Source organism: Perca flavescens, chromosome 4 (assembly GCF_004354835.1).
Source record: "Perca flavescens isolate YP-PL-M2 chromosome 4, PFLA_1.0, whole genome shotgun sequence".
Lineage (NCBI taxonomy): Eukaryota > Metazoa > Chordata > Actinopteri > Perciformes > Percidae > Perca > Perca flavescens.
Window position 1 is genome coordinate 16,948,375 of NC_041334.1, and position 13,657 is coordinate 16,962,031.

Here is a 13,657-nt window from a genome sequence, read left to right on the forward strand (position 1 = left end):
ATGTTATCACCCGACGTTAGCATCCTATTGACTGCCATTCATTTTGACGTCAGACAGGTTGCTCACGTCACATCTACGTCATCTCTCTCAGTTGGAGGCTGCGCGGTAAAGCTCAGCGCTCACCGGAAAAGTGCTTCTAATAGCCTACACTGATCTCCGTCCAGAGCAACAGGATCTGTTGGTCCATTCAATGGCGGTTACTATGGAGAACTTAAAAAAAATGTTGTTTTTAAAAATCCTCTGTGCCGCGAAGCGTTTTTTTTTTTATCATTTCACTGTGTGGGGAATTGGCAGATCAGCGCCCCCAGCAGCTGCAGGCGCCCTGCTTGCTGAGAGAGGTCAACACCCCCTACTTTCACAATGAAATGGACTAGTCCGTAACAGTGCGCCGCGGCGCGAAAGATAAACACAAAGTGACAGGAGAACTGGGAAGTACACAGAGATGGAGCAAGACCAAGACGAGTCTAAAACTTTCTTTTATGTCAATGGTCTAAATGCCAAAATGAAACAATGTTACCCAAGCGGCTCAAATAAAAGAAAAAAGCGAAAAGACATGTTTTCGGCAGTAGCAGGACCTTCATCAGCTCCCGTGGCCGATGATAGTGGTGTCGACAGCAGTCGCATATGCACAGTGGGGAGGAGACTCAAGAGGAGAGGGACAGAGATGAGGGAGTGAGAGTAGAACCTGTGGTAAGCACAACTCTCCTTAAAACAATTAACCCCTTGATAAAACTGAGTGGTGGACAAACTGTTGATGATAACACTACAACAATAAAAAAAGTTGGCATGCTTTACTGTATGATTGCATTAGTAGCCTATATAAACATTGCACATCATGCAAACTTTCTTAACGAGAATTGTAACTTTCCTATCTGCACTGGCAGACAAAAACTCATGATAGACCTCTTCAAATTATAGCATAGGGCCTCTTGAAATGATAATCATAAAACAAGCTATAAAAATATATATATATATATAGCTTGTTTTATGATTCATTAGGAATATACAGTTTTAGTGTATTAATAAATGGCACTTTGTTGAAGTATTTAATGTGTCAACTCTCACTGATTTTTGCTTACTCATTACATGGTGTTAGTAGTTTTAGGAGTAGGAGTTGGTATACATATTCAGGGGACCGCAAGGACGGGTACAGCTTTATCAATACTAGTTAAACAGTTGTACAGTTTTGTTCCCAACTTGTATATATTTTAAATTATTTGTTCTTATATTGTATCCTATTAGTATTTCATGTATATTGTATCCTATTATTTCATTTATATTCTGTGTGTGCTGTGTGTCTGATATTGTGCTGCTGCAACACTGGTATTTCCCATTTTTTTGGGATCAATCAAAATCTATCAATCTATCTATCTATCTATCTATCTATCTATCTATCTATCTATCTATGTATCTATCTATCTATCTATCTATCTATCTATCTATCTATCTATTTGTGATCTTATGTAGTGGGCCGGTCTGGACCAAAATGCCAGGGCTGATTTTTGGTCCCAGTCCGTCCCTGTTAGTCACTTTGGCTCAAACAGAGAGTCAATGTATCGATTTGATTCGATGACCTACTTTGTCGGATCAAGCCTTTCATTAACCACAAAAGAACTCATCTTAACACAGTAAGTTTACAAGAGAGTTTTGCAGTAACTCTGAGAGTCCTGGCATCCGGTTGTCCTCAAACTCGTCCATGCTTCCTGTTTCCTCCGGTCACGCACTTAAAATCCTGGCGCGCCAGCGAGATCTACATAATTTTGACGTCACATTGGCGCACGCCAGGTCAGCTGCAGCGACTGTAAAAAGGCCATAAAAAGTCATAGGATGAAATGAAGCTCATGGAAAACACTGTCTTTTGTCTGTGTTTGTGTTAATGCAACTTTGTCCCAAAATATACACACCAACGTCCTGACTTCTGAGACCTAATTATCCCTTTAAATAGTGTTACTTTTATCCTGCATACATTCATATCTTTCTCAATGTGGATTCAAGTAATTTGGCAAAACGTTGACAAGTATACCGAAGATGTCCACTGGGAGTAGGTGTTATTTGGTAAAACAAATCTTTTATAATCACAATTATATCACCTTTTCCTATTACTTTTGGCTATTTTTTTGGCTATATTTTTTATTTCTTTGGTTCTATTAATTACAATTCAATTCAATTCAATTTTATTTATAGTATCAAATCATAACAAGAGTTATCTCAAGACACTTTACAGATAGAGTAGGTCTAGACCTCACTCTATAATTACAATTTTCTTATTTCTACACCATGGTGCACAGGAAAATTATGACATAATGAAGCATAAACAAATAAAACTCCAAGAAAAGGGGTGTGTCTGCACATGGCTGCTTTGTTTAGGGCTATTTTTTGCTGATTTGGTATCCAGTTTTCAGCTACTACAACCTGGAGCCCAAGAAAAGCTACAGAGACAGAGAGTATATCAGCAGTGGCTGGTTTCTCTGTGGTTTCTGTATATTCCACTAGGGCAATATTTCAGCATGACAGGCCATCAAACATTAAATGCTCCTTTTTACCATAATGGAACTTTTTTTGCACATTTATGTTTTGTCATTTATTCTTTCTGTTGGCAAAATGAGCATTAATTATTGATTGTGCTTGTGTGTTTGTGGCCACAAAACTGGATAGGAAGCCAAGTGGCTGATCAATAAGGAAGGGGATCCTGCACACTATTTGAAGCTCACCACAACATCTTGTGGGAATACTTGTTTATCATCTGTGGTGACTTTTCACATCCAACCTTTAAAGCGGTTATAATGGATATTTTTATAACAGCAATGTATGTGACAATATAAAAGGCATCACTTGTAATGCTGAACCTACAGAGAATTATCACCTGTATTTAGGAGCTACGGAGCTTAGGCCTAATAGAGTTTCAGCTCATTATTTAGTTGTCTGGCCCACAACTTTACCGTTTTAACTCACTCTCACCACTCTCATAACGTCATTTTCGGCGGTAGCAGGCAGCTGTTTTTAGTGAAAAGGCTCTAAAAATCCACAGTACACTACCTGCTCAGCACCAAACAACAGACAGACACAGTTTTGCAGCTTTAAAGCTTCAAAATAAAAAGTCAAGCATTTTCAACAGGGGTTGCTGCAGCTTATTCTCATATTTGTGGCCATTCTGACTTTGGGTCATTTCTACTCGCCACCTCTGTTGTAGACATTCTGGATATGCAAGTCTGACAAAACAACACATATCGGAGAACCTGGATCAGGTACAAAGGGATCTACTTAGTGCTTGATCGATTAGACAGAATTGCGACAATTATCAAAATAAGACCCAGTTTGAAAAATGCTGGAAAGGCCCTTTAAAACTTTTGCAAATGGACATCTTGTATAAGATCACAGGTGTTCAAAATCGACTGGCCCAAAACAATGTTTTAAATGAAAAGAATCTGTCCAAGTTATAAAGATAAAGCAGCACATCAATATCTGATTGATGTCAATCAGATTTGTTGGATGTTTAATACAGTTAAAAAAAATACTTAAAGACTTGTTAAAGTGCTCATATTATGCTCATTTTCAGGTTCATTGTATTTAGAGGTTATATCAGAATAGGTTTACAGGGTTTAATTAAATAAAAAAAAACACCATATTATAGTTGTACTGCACATTCCTGCAGCTCCTCTTTTCACTCTGTGTTGAGCTCTCTGTTTTAGCTACAGAGTGAGGCATCTCACTTCTGTTCAATCTTTGTTGGGAGTCACACATGTGCAGTAGCTAGGAAAGGACTACTAGCCAGTCAGGAGCAGAGTATGAGGGCGTGCCACGCTAGCAGCTAGACGAGCATTATAACGTGTTACAAAGTGACGCACGTAAAGGCTGGACTACAATAGAGCTGTTTGGAGCAGTTTGTGAACAGTGTTTTCTGTTGGAGATGGTAGGTGCCTTTGAGGTGGACATTAGGCTTTTTCACTTTGTAAACCTATAACATGCACAAAAAGATATATAACACAATAAAAGAAAGGGAAAAAGCCAAAAAGCATAATATGAGCACTTTCAACAATTATGGCTTTCCTGTTAGTGGCAGTAACTGAGTAGCTGCTGCTTACATCTAAAAGTGACTAAGCACAAAGTGAACTGACTCTCAACCTTCGGAGCTCAGACGTCTCACATGAAGCATGTTGTCCAGCTGTGGAGCAACATGCAGTGCAGGCACAGACCAGCAGGCTGCACCAGCTTGACCCACTGAGCTAAACTCTCTCATCTTCTCTATAATTAACTGGCAATGGGAGTGGCCCGCATCACTAGAGGGACAATCTGATTGGATCAATTGACACCTCTGGCTTGTGATAGGTGATAATGTCCTATTCTGAGTGGATAATGCAGAGGTAATCTGCCCTGTGGAGATCCCCATCACTGCCAAGTCCCCACCCTACCCCAACTCTGTTAACAACAGATAACAAGATTACAGCTCGGCCCGTCACTGATAGAATTAAGACTATATCAGGGAGGTAGATCATTTCACACTATAGCATGCCACTGGATTCAAGTGTACACGTCTGTGTCACCCCCACTTTTCCTTCTATGTGTCGCCTGGATAGTCAGATAGCCTGCACAGACATTGTGTCAATATCATTCCATGCTTTTCATAAGTTTTTTTTATTGTGTATTGGTTTTTGGAGTTACTCAGAAAGAATTGCAATTAACGTTATTGGCAAAAATAATAAGATGTAGTAGCCTAATTTAAAAGTCACATACGTTTGCAATACTATTAACCTAATAGTAGGCTAACACTATTGCATGAAAACTTTAAATTATTTTATTATTATTATGATATTTGAGGTGGACAAGTCATGAAAAAGCTAACTGAAAACCTTAGGGAAGAAATCCTCCATTGCATGCTGGCTTTTGCTGCTAATCTGCTGTAAAATAGTGAGAAGGCCCCATTCTTTCTCTGCAAAAGCACCCAAAGTTTTTGACTTCTTGCTAAAAGAGGATGATGGGAATAAGTTAAAACCTGCTGGAAAAATGACTTATGATTACATTTTTATCCTCCAGTAAGGCAAATTGAAAAAGGTAGAGAAGGTGGTGCCAGGGACGGGAAGGACAGGACAAGCAGCAATATCTTCTTTGTGCCACAAAGAGGTTCAGGGGAAAACTTGTCTTTATTTTGAGCTAGTGTGTAATGTGTAGTTTTGCTTTGTTAAACCAAATACTAAACACGGATTGATCGCCGGAGAACTGGGATTCAAACTTGGGGCACCCGCAAAAGATTCTGCTCCTTCATCACTATTGTACCTCTGTAACCTGAGCCAATAAACTGCAAACACAGTCAATACAGTTGCTATAAGCAGCAGTTAGTCACACACACAGAGAACTGGAACTCCAGTCAGACACTAAGCATCATGTTGTTAATATAGTGCTGCTGAAGTTTTCACAGGTGCAAACTTCAGCACATAAAGATCTAGTCAGCTTGAAGTGGGAGAATGTCTGTCTTCTAAATCTAATCGTATCTGCCCACCAGAGCAGAGAGCAAAGAGGCACTGAATTCCGTTCACACACACACACACACACACACACACACACACACAAACCATTTCCCTGGTTCTACTTCTCTAACTTTGTAATTTAGGGTGAAGATTACGACATAAAAAAAGAAAGAGCTATTATCTGCCTGAAAAGGTTGTTTTGCTGGCTGGCTGGCTGGCTGGCTGGCTGGCTAACTTCACTGGCCGGGTTACAGCATGGCTGGCACATACCTAGTATACATACAGACTTTTATTGTGCCTCACAAATTTATCGCTTTCTCATTTACCCCAGCTAACATCACAAGAACTGCTAATAATTAAAATACTGCAGGAATGAACATGAAAATCTTCTCATGTATACATTGATAGTATAAACAGTTTTATATTAATCAATTTATAGATCTTGTGACTTTTCAATGCCCAAAGCTATGATCAGTATTTATTTTACACATCACCGTTTGTTGACAGGTATTTGGGAGAACTACTGCATACAGTATGTGAAAAAACAACCTTTTGTGGCTTTTGTAAAAGTTGGGGCTGAAGTCTGAAAATGAAAAAGGACTTACAAGCTCGCTTGACCTCTGTAGCATCTCAAGGCTACATAGGCCGCTACTAGCATAGTACCACGAATCTCCTACTGAACTGTCAACAGTTGAGTTGCCTTGTGGGCAATGTAGGCGGATGTCGTAGTGCTGAAGGAGGCATCAGATCAGAAAACACTAATGCGTCGTTCTGGAGGGTAATTACAAACAACCTATTTTGTGTCTTGTTGCCAAAAGAAATCATCATCCTTGGCTTGACAGCTTATTACGAATGTATCAAATAACATAGCGTACTGTAAAATGATTTAGTTGCTAGTATCAACAACAGCATTGAGGAAACTGAAACGTCAACACAGGGAGCTTTAGCAGAAACACCTGGCTGCGGCCTTGATAAAAACTTTTTCAGAGCAGTGACAAGAGGTAAAGAATGAAAAGTGTCTACTGAAGAAATTGGAGGGGGGTCGGCAGAATTCCCATGTTGATGCTTCAAATCTCCTGTGTGCACTAATGGGCTCCCTACTGTACCCAAGCGGGGCTTCAGCATATCAAGTGGTAAACAGCTTCAGTTTACTGTTGAGCAGGGTCTCGATACAATAAACTAGCTTACAAAAAATGTAAAAGGTTTTACCCATTGCCAAGGAGGTTGTGTTTACAGTCCAGTTTCTCTGTCTATAATTAGCAAGATATAAAAAAGAACATTAAAAATGTATTAAAATGTGTTGAAATGTTGTGTAAGGTAAGTCCATGTGCCAAGGAAAAAGAAATTAGTTTTTGTTGAAAATCAGTATCCAGATGCAGGTTGGGGATTTTTTTTCTTAACATTGCAAGAAAAGTAAGTTCATTTCCATTTTCTACTAAACTGTTGCACTTGGGCGCCCGGATATCTCAGTTGGTAGAGCGGGTGCCCATATATAAAGGTTTACTCCTCGACGCAGCGGGCCAGGGTTCGACACCAACCTGCGGCCCTTTGCTGCATGTCATTCCCCCCTCTCGCTCCCCTTTCATGTCTTCAGCTGTCCTGTCAAAAATAAAGGCCGAAAATGCCCTGACAAATAATAATAATAATAAAAAAAACTACTGCACTTGCTTGAATGAAGACATAAAACTGGCACATGACACTCAGTATTCTATATCAGTGTGGGTATGTGGGTGCAGATCCAGATTTAAAATTAAAATGTTCTACAGGCTATTGTACCACAAATTTTGCCTTTATTGACTGATCTTTCGAAAAAATGAAAACAGCATAACTAAGCAGGGGTCAATTATTAATACTAGGTATTAACAAAATTTCACAACATATCCAATACTTAGAGAGGATGAATGTTTCATGAGGAGGTGAATATAATGTAACCCTAATGTGAATGTTATGGCATTCTGTTTTACATTTGACTCTGATACTCTGGGGAAAGATTGAACACTCCCTGCCTCGCTTTGCTTGTTAGCACTTACTCTGTCACACTCCCTTATCTACGTGTGTGTGCGCGTGTGTGTGTGTGTGTGTGTGTGTGTTTAGTTGGTAACAGGGAGAGGTCAAGACAGAAAGAGCAAACAGACATTTCTACAGCTTCTATCAATTTATAAATCCCAAATCCTCTTAGCTGAGAAGTTGTGAACAAAGCTGTTTGACCGCTTTTGTCTGTATCGATGCTCAGCGTCCATCTGTGTCTTGCTTTTGAGGATTATACAACCTTCAAGATTCACATGTCAATCAAAGACTGCACATCACAAAACAGACTGCATGAATTCAAAGCAGACATACAGTAAGTCTTACACTGAGTGTGAGTATTTTCTGCCTCGAGCTAGCTTTTCCTGCTTTTCCATGCAGCTCATACAAGCTTGAAAGGAGCCTCAAGGAGAGATTGCGGCGTCTCAAACAAACTTGATAGTGAATTGGAGTGAAAGTGACACAGTGAGGTCAGCCTGCACCCTGCGGTGTCACCTGTTCCCACCTGACACACACAAACTGGTACAACCTCTGAAACCAGCTGCTGAGTCAGTGGGTATGGGGAGATGTGACAGAACAAGTGACGGAGCCAAATGAAGAGAAGGTAAGTTAATGTGAAGTGTGTTAGGTAGAAAGGACATAGGAAGACAGAGAAGTGGAGGGTAGCAGCGCAATGAAGGATGCTAAAGAGAATTTAATGTCAAGTGGACAGGAAAGGCTGACAGTGGCTGAGAGAGCAGAGGAGGAAAAAAGAAAAGAGCATCAAGGAACAGAAGGTGATGTAATGTGTGAAGAGGAGAACATTAGACCCAAAAGCCAAAAAGGGTATCTCTGTCAGATTCTCTTTTCTCTCTGGCAGATTCTCTTTTCAGACTGTGTACCAATCCCTCCTCCTCTGTCAGGATTTTCTGACCCGAATTCCAACCCTCTTCCTAACGGTGACCTTTTATTTTTATTTTTTTAAGATTTCTTTATTTAAACGGGACAACGCACATTTATCAACATGAGTACAGAGTGCAACATGTAAATGTGCCAGATTTAGCCATACAGGCTAATTTCTGCATCTGCAGCTCCTAGCATGTTGATGGCTTAAAACAGTGGTTCCCATCCTTTTTTCCTTGGCACCCCCCCTACTCATGTCTAAGAAAAGCTGACCCCCATATTTTGTTAATTTATTTGTTTATCTATTTGTTTAGTAAAATTATTATTAAATATTTATTTAATAAAATATTGTCCTCTGAGGAAAACATCCTTACCTTTGTATTCATTTTAGTTCTCTCCAAACAGGTATTGCGGCTGCTGAAAAACCAGCTTTGGTCGCTGGGTGCTCATTTGACGCTCCAAAATCGAGGTGAAGTAGGTGCATCAGTGCAGTTTGACGTGGCTCATAACGCTTTTGGTGCGTGGCTGGCCATTTAAAACCAGAGGTGTACTTCAAAACGCGTGTGTCAGACTCTTTTTTTGTGCGTTTGGCTTTTAGGTGACAATTCTGCATGTTCTATCAACAAGCTTTTAGACCTGCTGCCGTTTTCTGATTAAAAAGCAAACACTACTTTTCTCAGTAGGCCGTTTAGTAATTACAGCTATTTACAGTATCAGCTCAGTGTGCACGATAACATATACCTCCATTAATCTTAAGTGCTGGAGTGCTTAGCATTCAACTAAATACATTTACACATTTGAGAAAAATAAGTTGACAACAGGTTATGTTCTGCAAAGGCTCGGAAATAGCACAAATATGGCTACCAGAGATTGTTTTGAGCTCTTATTGACATGCACTACCTTCAGATGAATTCACCTCGTGGCTCTTATAAAATATTAACTTTGCTACCTTGAGGGAAAAAGGGAAATAAAGAGTAGTTTTGCAATAGCCTGGGACTCTGCAAAGGAAGCACCTCATTGTCTCTTAAAGTGCTTTCTGAGACTGCAACATAACGACCAGTAAAGAGCCGGCCCTGGTTCTCAGATAAGGCCCTGTTTATTTGATCAGGGATAGGGAACTGATTGGAAATTAAATGACATGGTGGCCTAGGATTGCTTTTATGTGAAAGTGTCTTAAAGGATGACCAGGGCTGCATAAAGGCCAGCAATTCAGGACTTTCTCTGTGTTTCATTGAAAAATAACTATAGGGTCAAATATATACTGTGTCTGTTTATATATACATATATATATATATATATATATATATATATATATGTGTGTGTGTGTGTGTGTGTGTGTGTGTGTGTGTGTGTGTATAAATTTGGCTGTACCTGTGGGCACATTTGTGTATGCACATCACATTTGCACACGTCCTGCAAGTTCAATCTAACCAAAGTCAACTTGATAAATTTCAACATAAATGGAAAATCTGCATCCATGTGCATGTCTGTATGACAGTCTATAGCCTGTATGCGCGATGCAGCATTCTGTATATAAACAAGTGACTCTCTGATCTCTGATTATAAACACAGGAAGTATGTTCATTAGTCACAGAGTAAACAAGAGGAGCAAGAGGAGGAGACATACAATATGCATGCCTTTGTCTGAAGGAGCCACCTAGAAGATATTAAGCTTGACCAAACAGTATTTACATATTTTAATCTGCTATGTATACATTTTTTAAGTCAGTGATATATCAGTCATAAAAAATAGATTTAACTTGCCTTGACTGTGATTGTTTCACGATTTTGACACTCATTTTGTTTCCCCAGCTTCAATTCTCTAATGTGAAGTCTAAACACATATGCTGGACCAATGAAACTGACATTGACCTTCTTATCTGACCGTATATACAGAAAATAAACATATTTCCTAAAATGTAAGAGTGCACGACTCCCAGGCAGAGAGCAAAACAAGGACCGTTTGATTTTGTTTGTGTGCAGTTTGTACCCTGCAATTCCCTGTTGGAAGGCTGGTTATTGTTCTTATAAAAAAACAGAATAAAAGAGTCAGTAAAACCAAAAGCGTAACTTCAAGTCCTGCTTGGGAGCACAGCATGTTTTGGAGAGAGGATATCATAAAAGTAAAAGGAAAACCACCATTTATCAAATAATGCATTTTCACCTCTTCATCTCTTCTTCTCGTTTACGTTATTGTCATTCATGGGTCAATGTGTGTGTTTATTATAGTGCATACTAAACTAACTACAGCATTTTCAATCACTCATATTCAAGCCTACACACTGCACCTTCTACAACTGGCCTATTTGATGGAGGATGAAAACTACAATGAACTACATAAAAAAACTATTTTATTTTTGTATTTTCATGCTATTGGGATCAAGTCATGCTGTTACAGCAGCTCAGCAGGCGATGACTGCACTCTGAAGAGATGTGTAGTGAGTACTCCCAGGGGACTAGGAACACTAATATGAATGATTGAAAGACATACGAGAGAGGACAGGAGTGGAGAGTCGGGAGGGGTTAGTTGGAGTGGCGAAGAAACAGAAGTGGGGATAAAACGAGAGATGGAGGGATGTAAAGAGAGAAGGGGGGGCTCAGAGGTAGGAGAAAGGGTAGGAACCGAGGGATGTAATCCATGATCCAGATGGAGGGTGGCTTGCTGTTGGGAGCAGCAGGGGATTGGGGCTCTCAGTTAATGTGACGGGCATGCTGGGTAAAAATAGCTCGGGGAAGCAGGGCAGGAGTCCTCTACGATGAATAATACACAGAGGAGGAGTGGGGTGTGGAGCGTAAGGGGCACTGGTTCACTTAGATAATAATTTAATTAATTACAGGATTTTTGCTTTCTCATTAACATCTTGTCTGTAAAATGACAATGACAAATGATGTTGGGCCATTTTTTTTATTTTATTTTACACTTGCATATGTCAAAAACATGCCATAACTCATGTGAGACCACAGAACAGAGAGCGTTACAAAACCATTTGGGTCTTAGAGGATTGAGAGGAGAAACGTGGGGCTTTTAACCCCGTTACTGTATATCCACAGAGACACAGGGAATGTAGCTCTTTCTATCAAATATTCACAGAGGGGAGAAATGCATTGTATAACAGATCCCCGCACATCCGTCTAAGACACTCTGTACTGCACATCAAATACAAGTACATTTTGTTCTATAAATTCAGGCAGAGCGTACATTCATTTTTATTTTCTGTCAATGTAAAGCTTTCAGTGCCTCCATTCGCATTACCTTTACCTTCATACCTTCATTCCTTCATACTACAGACATACTACAAAGGATGTTCCAGACAAGCAGGTATAAATGAAGTTTGTTAACTACACAACCCTGAACAAAAACACAATTTCTTGTCCGGAGTTACATGAACAAATACAACACTGTGTTTGATGTAGAGCCCTTTTTTTTATCACTTCCTACAACCTTTCCTCAATGAATGTATGTGTCTGGCCACACTCCACTCACTTCGGCACACAGTAGAAAATATCACTCCAGAAAAATTGGAAACCTAATCCATGTCAAATCCAACAATGACAGTGTGTTTCAGTCAGAGTTCCGTATTGATAGCAGCAGCAGCGGCGGTGGCGGTGCATTGTTTGAGCTTTACTTGTGGAACATTGATTGCCACGAGCATTATGTTTCTGAATGAGTTTGTTTACCCTGCTCAGTTTACAAAAATGATGGGGAAGATGTTGCAGCCACTCAGTTCTAAACTAATCACCGTCTCTTGACAAGACAACAAAACAATGTTGAGTGTGTCTCAGTGAAAAAGGTAGACGAATCACGCTTGACTGAAAATCTCACAGACTGACCATAATGCCTTGCCAACTGAACTCCGCAGAGTGGAGAGCCTTTACAACCATAATACAACCGTCTGTACATATCTACGAAAGTGGCTCACAGTAATCGTAGTGTCAAACTATTGTCTACTGTATGTATGTGGGTCTTTGAATGCAGCGTCTTGAATGAGATTATAAAGTGCATGAAGATGGACAGAATCCCTTTATTGTTAGGTTGCCTGTATTAATCTGCAGAATTGCTAAATCATCGTATTCGTCTTCTTCCTTATTCCTAATTATTTTCTCGAACATTGTGTGGCTTATAGACTTCAAAGTAGTGCTGGACTATTAATCATAAGTAACCGAAACCGAAATTCAGAACCTCTAACAGATGTAATTTTCCCATGTCGTTTTTTTTTTTTTTTATCCTGTTAATACTTTCTCCACTGTGTGTGTTCATGTACTTTCCCATTTAAAATATGCTACAGTGTGTGTAGTCACCTCAGAAAAAATCGATACACTTGAATATCGCAATCTTTATTTTGCAATACTGTATCGATTTTCAAAAAGGCAATATTGATTTTTTATTTTTTTTTACGTTCAAAAATATTCATGTAAGACAGTGGTTCATGTTTATGTTGTGTTTAAACCCCCTACCAATATATGGCTATTCTGAGACGTACCACTAGTGTCCTTGCTAACAGTGCCTAGCAGTGCATGACTTTATGCTAAAAGCTAACAATGTAGCTCTGGATGAACTTTGGTCTACTTTAGCATATAAACATTAGCTCACTAAGAACCTATGAACCACAATCCCAAACTGGCAGTCTGATTTTCTGTGTACTGAATTGTTTACCTAAAGTAATCTTCTTTGACTTTTATAAACATAAAAATATTAGTTTTTCTAAACTTATACTTAAAAAAAATCCCAATATATCGCCTTACGCACAGTATTGAAATATATTGAATATTGAATCGATAATATATTGAATCGTGACCCATGTATCGTGATACGTATCGTATAGTATACGTATCGTATCGCCAGATTCTTGCCAATACACAGCCCTACTGAGCACCAGGAGCAGTTTGTACAAAATAAAACGCTGTGTCCGTCAGTTGGACACATTTTGGCTTTAGTAAAGTTGCTTCAGCGGCCCTTCAGTTAAGTTTAGCCCACAAATTGTGACCGCCATGCGGCAACGACAGTTACGTTTGGACACCAAAATCACAAGGAAGATTACGAACACCCGTTTCCTGGTGAAAGTCTTGTTAACTTGTCCTGGACATGAACTCATACCGTCCAGCCTAACGTCAAAGGCTTGATAAAATCTCTTCTGCAGGTATACCGTACAGTATACATATAAGTATGTGTGTGTGTGTGTGTGCATGTGCCCTAGTTCACACACACGTACGGGGGAAGGGAAAGTGTGTGTGGCGAAGGATGTTTAAGTGGTGCAGATCTACAACCAGAGGCTAGAAATGGACTCAAA

General features: G+C 39.6%; 1 protein-coding gene across 1 annotated transcript in view; it reads right to left on the reverse strand.

Moving 5' to 3' along the window:
• Positions 1-13,657, reverse strand: part of slc12a5a (solute carrier family 12 member 5a) — a 173,315-nt gene that overhangs the window by 122,311 nt on the left and 37,347 nt on the right. The gene's annotated exons all lie outside the window — the stretch shown is intronic.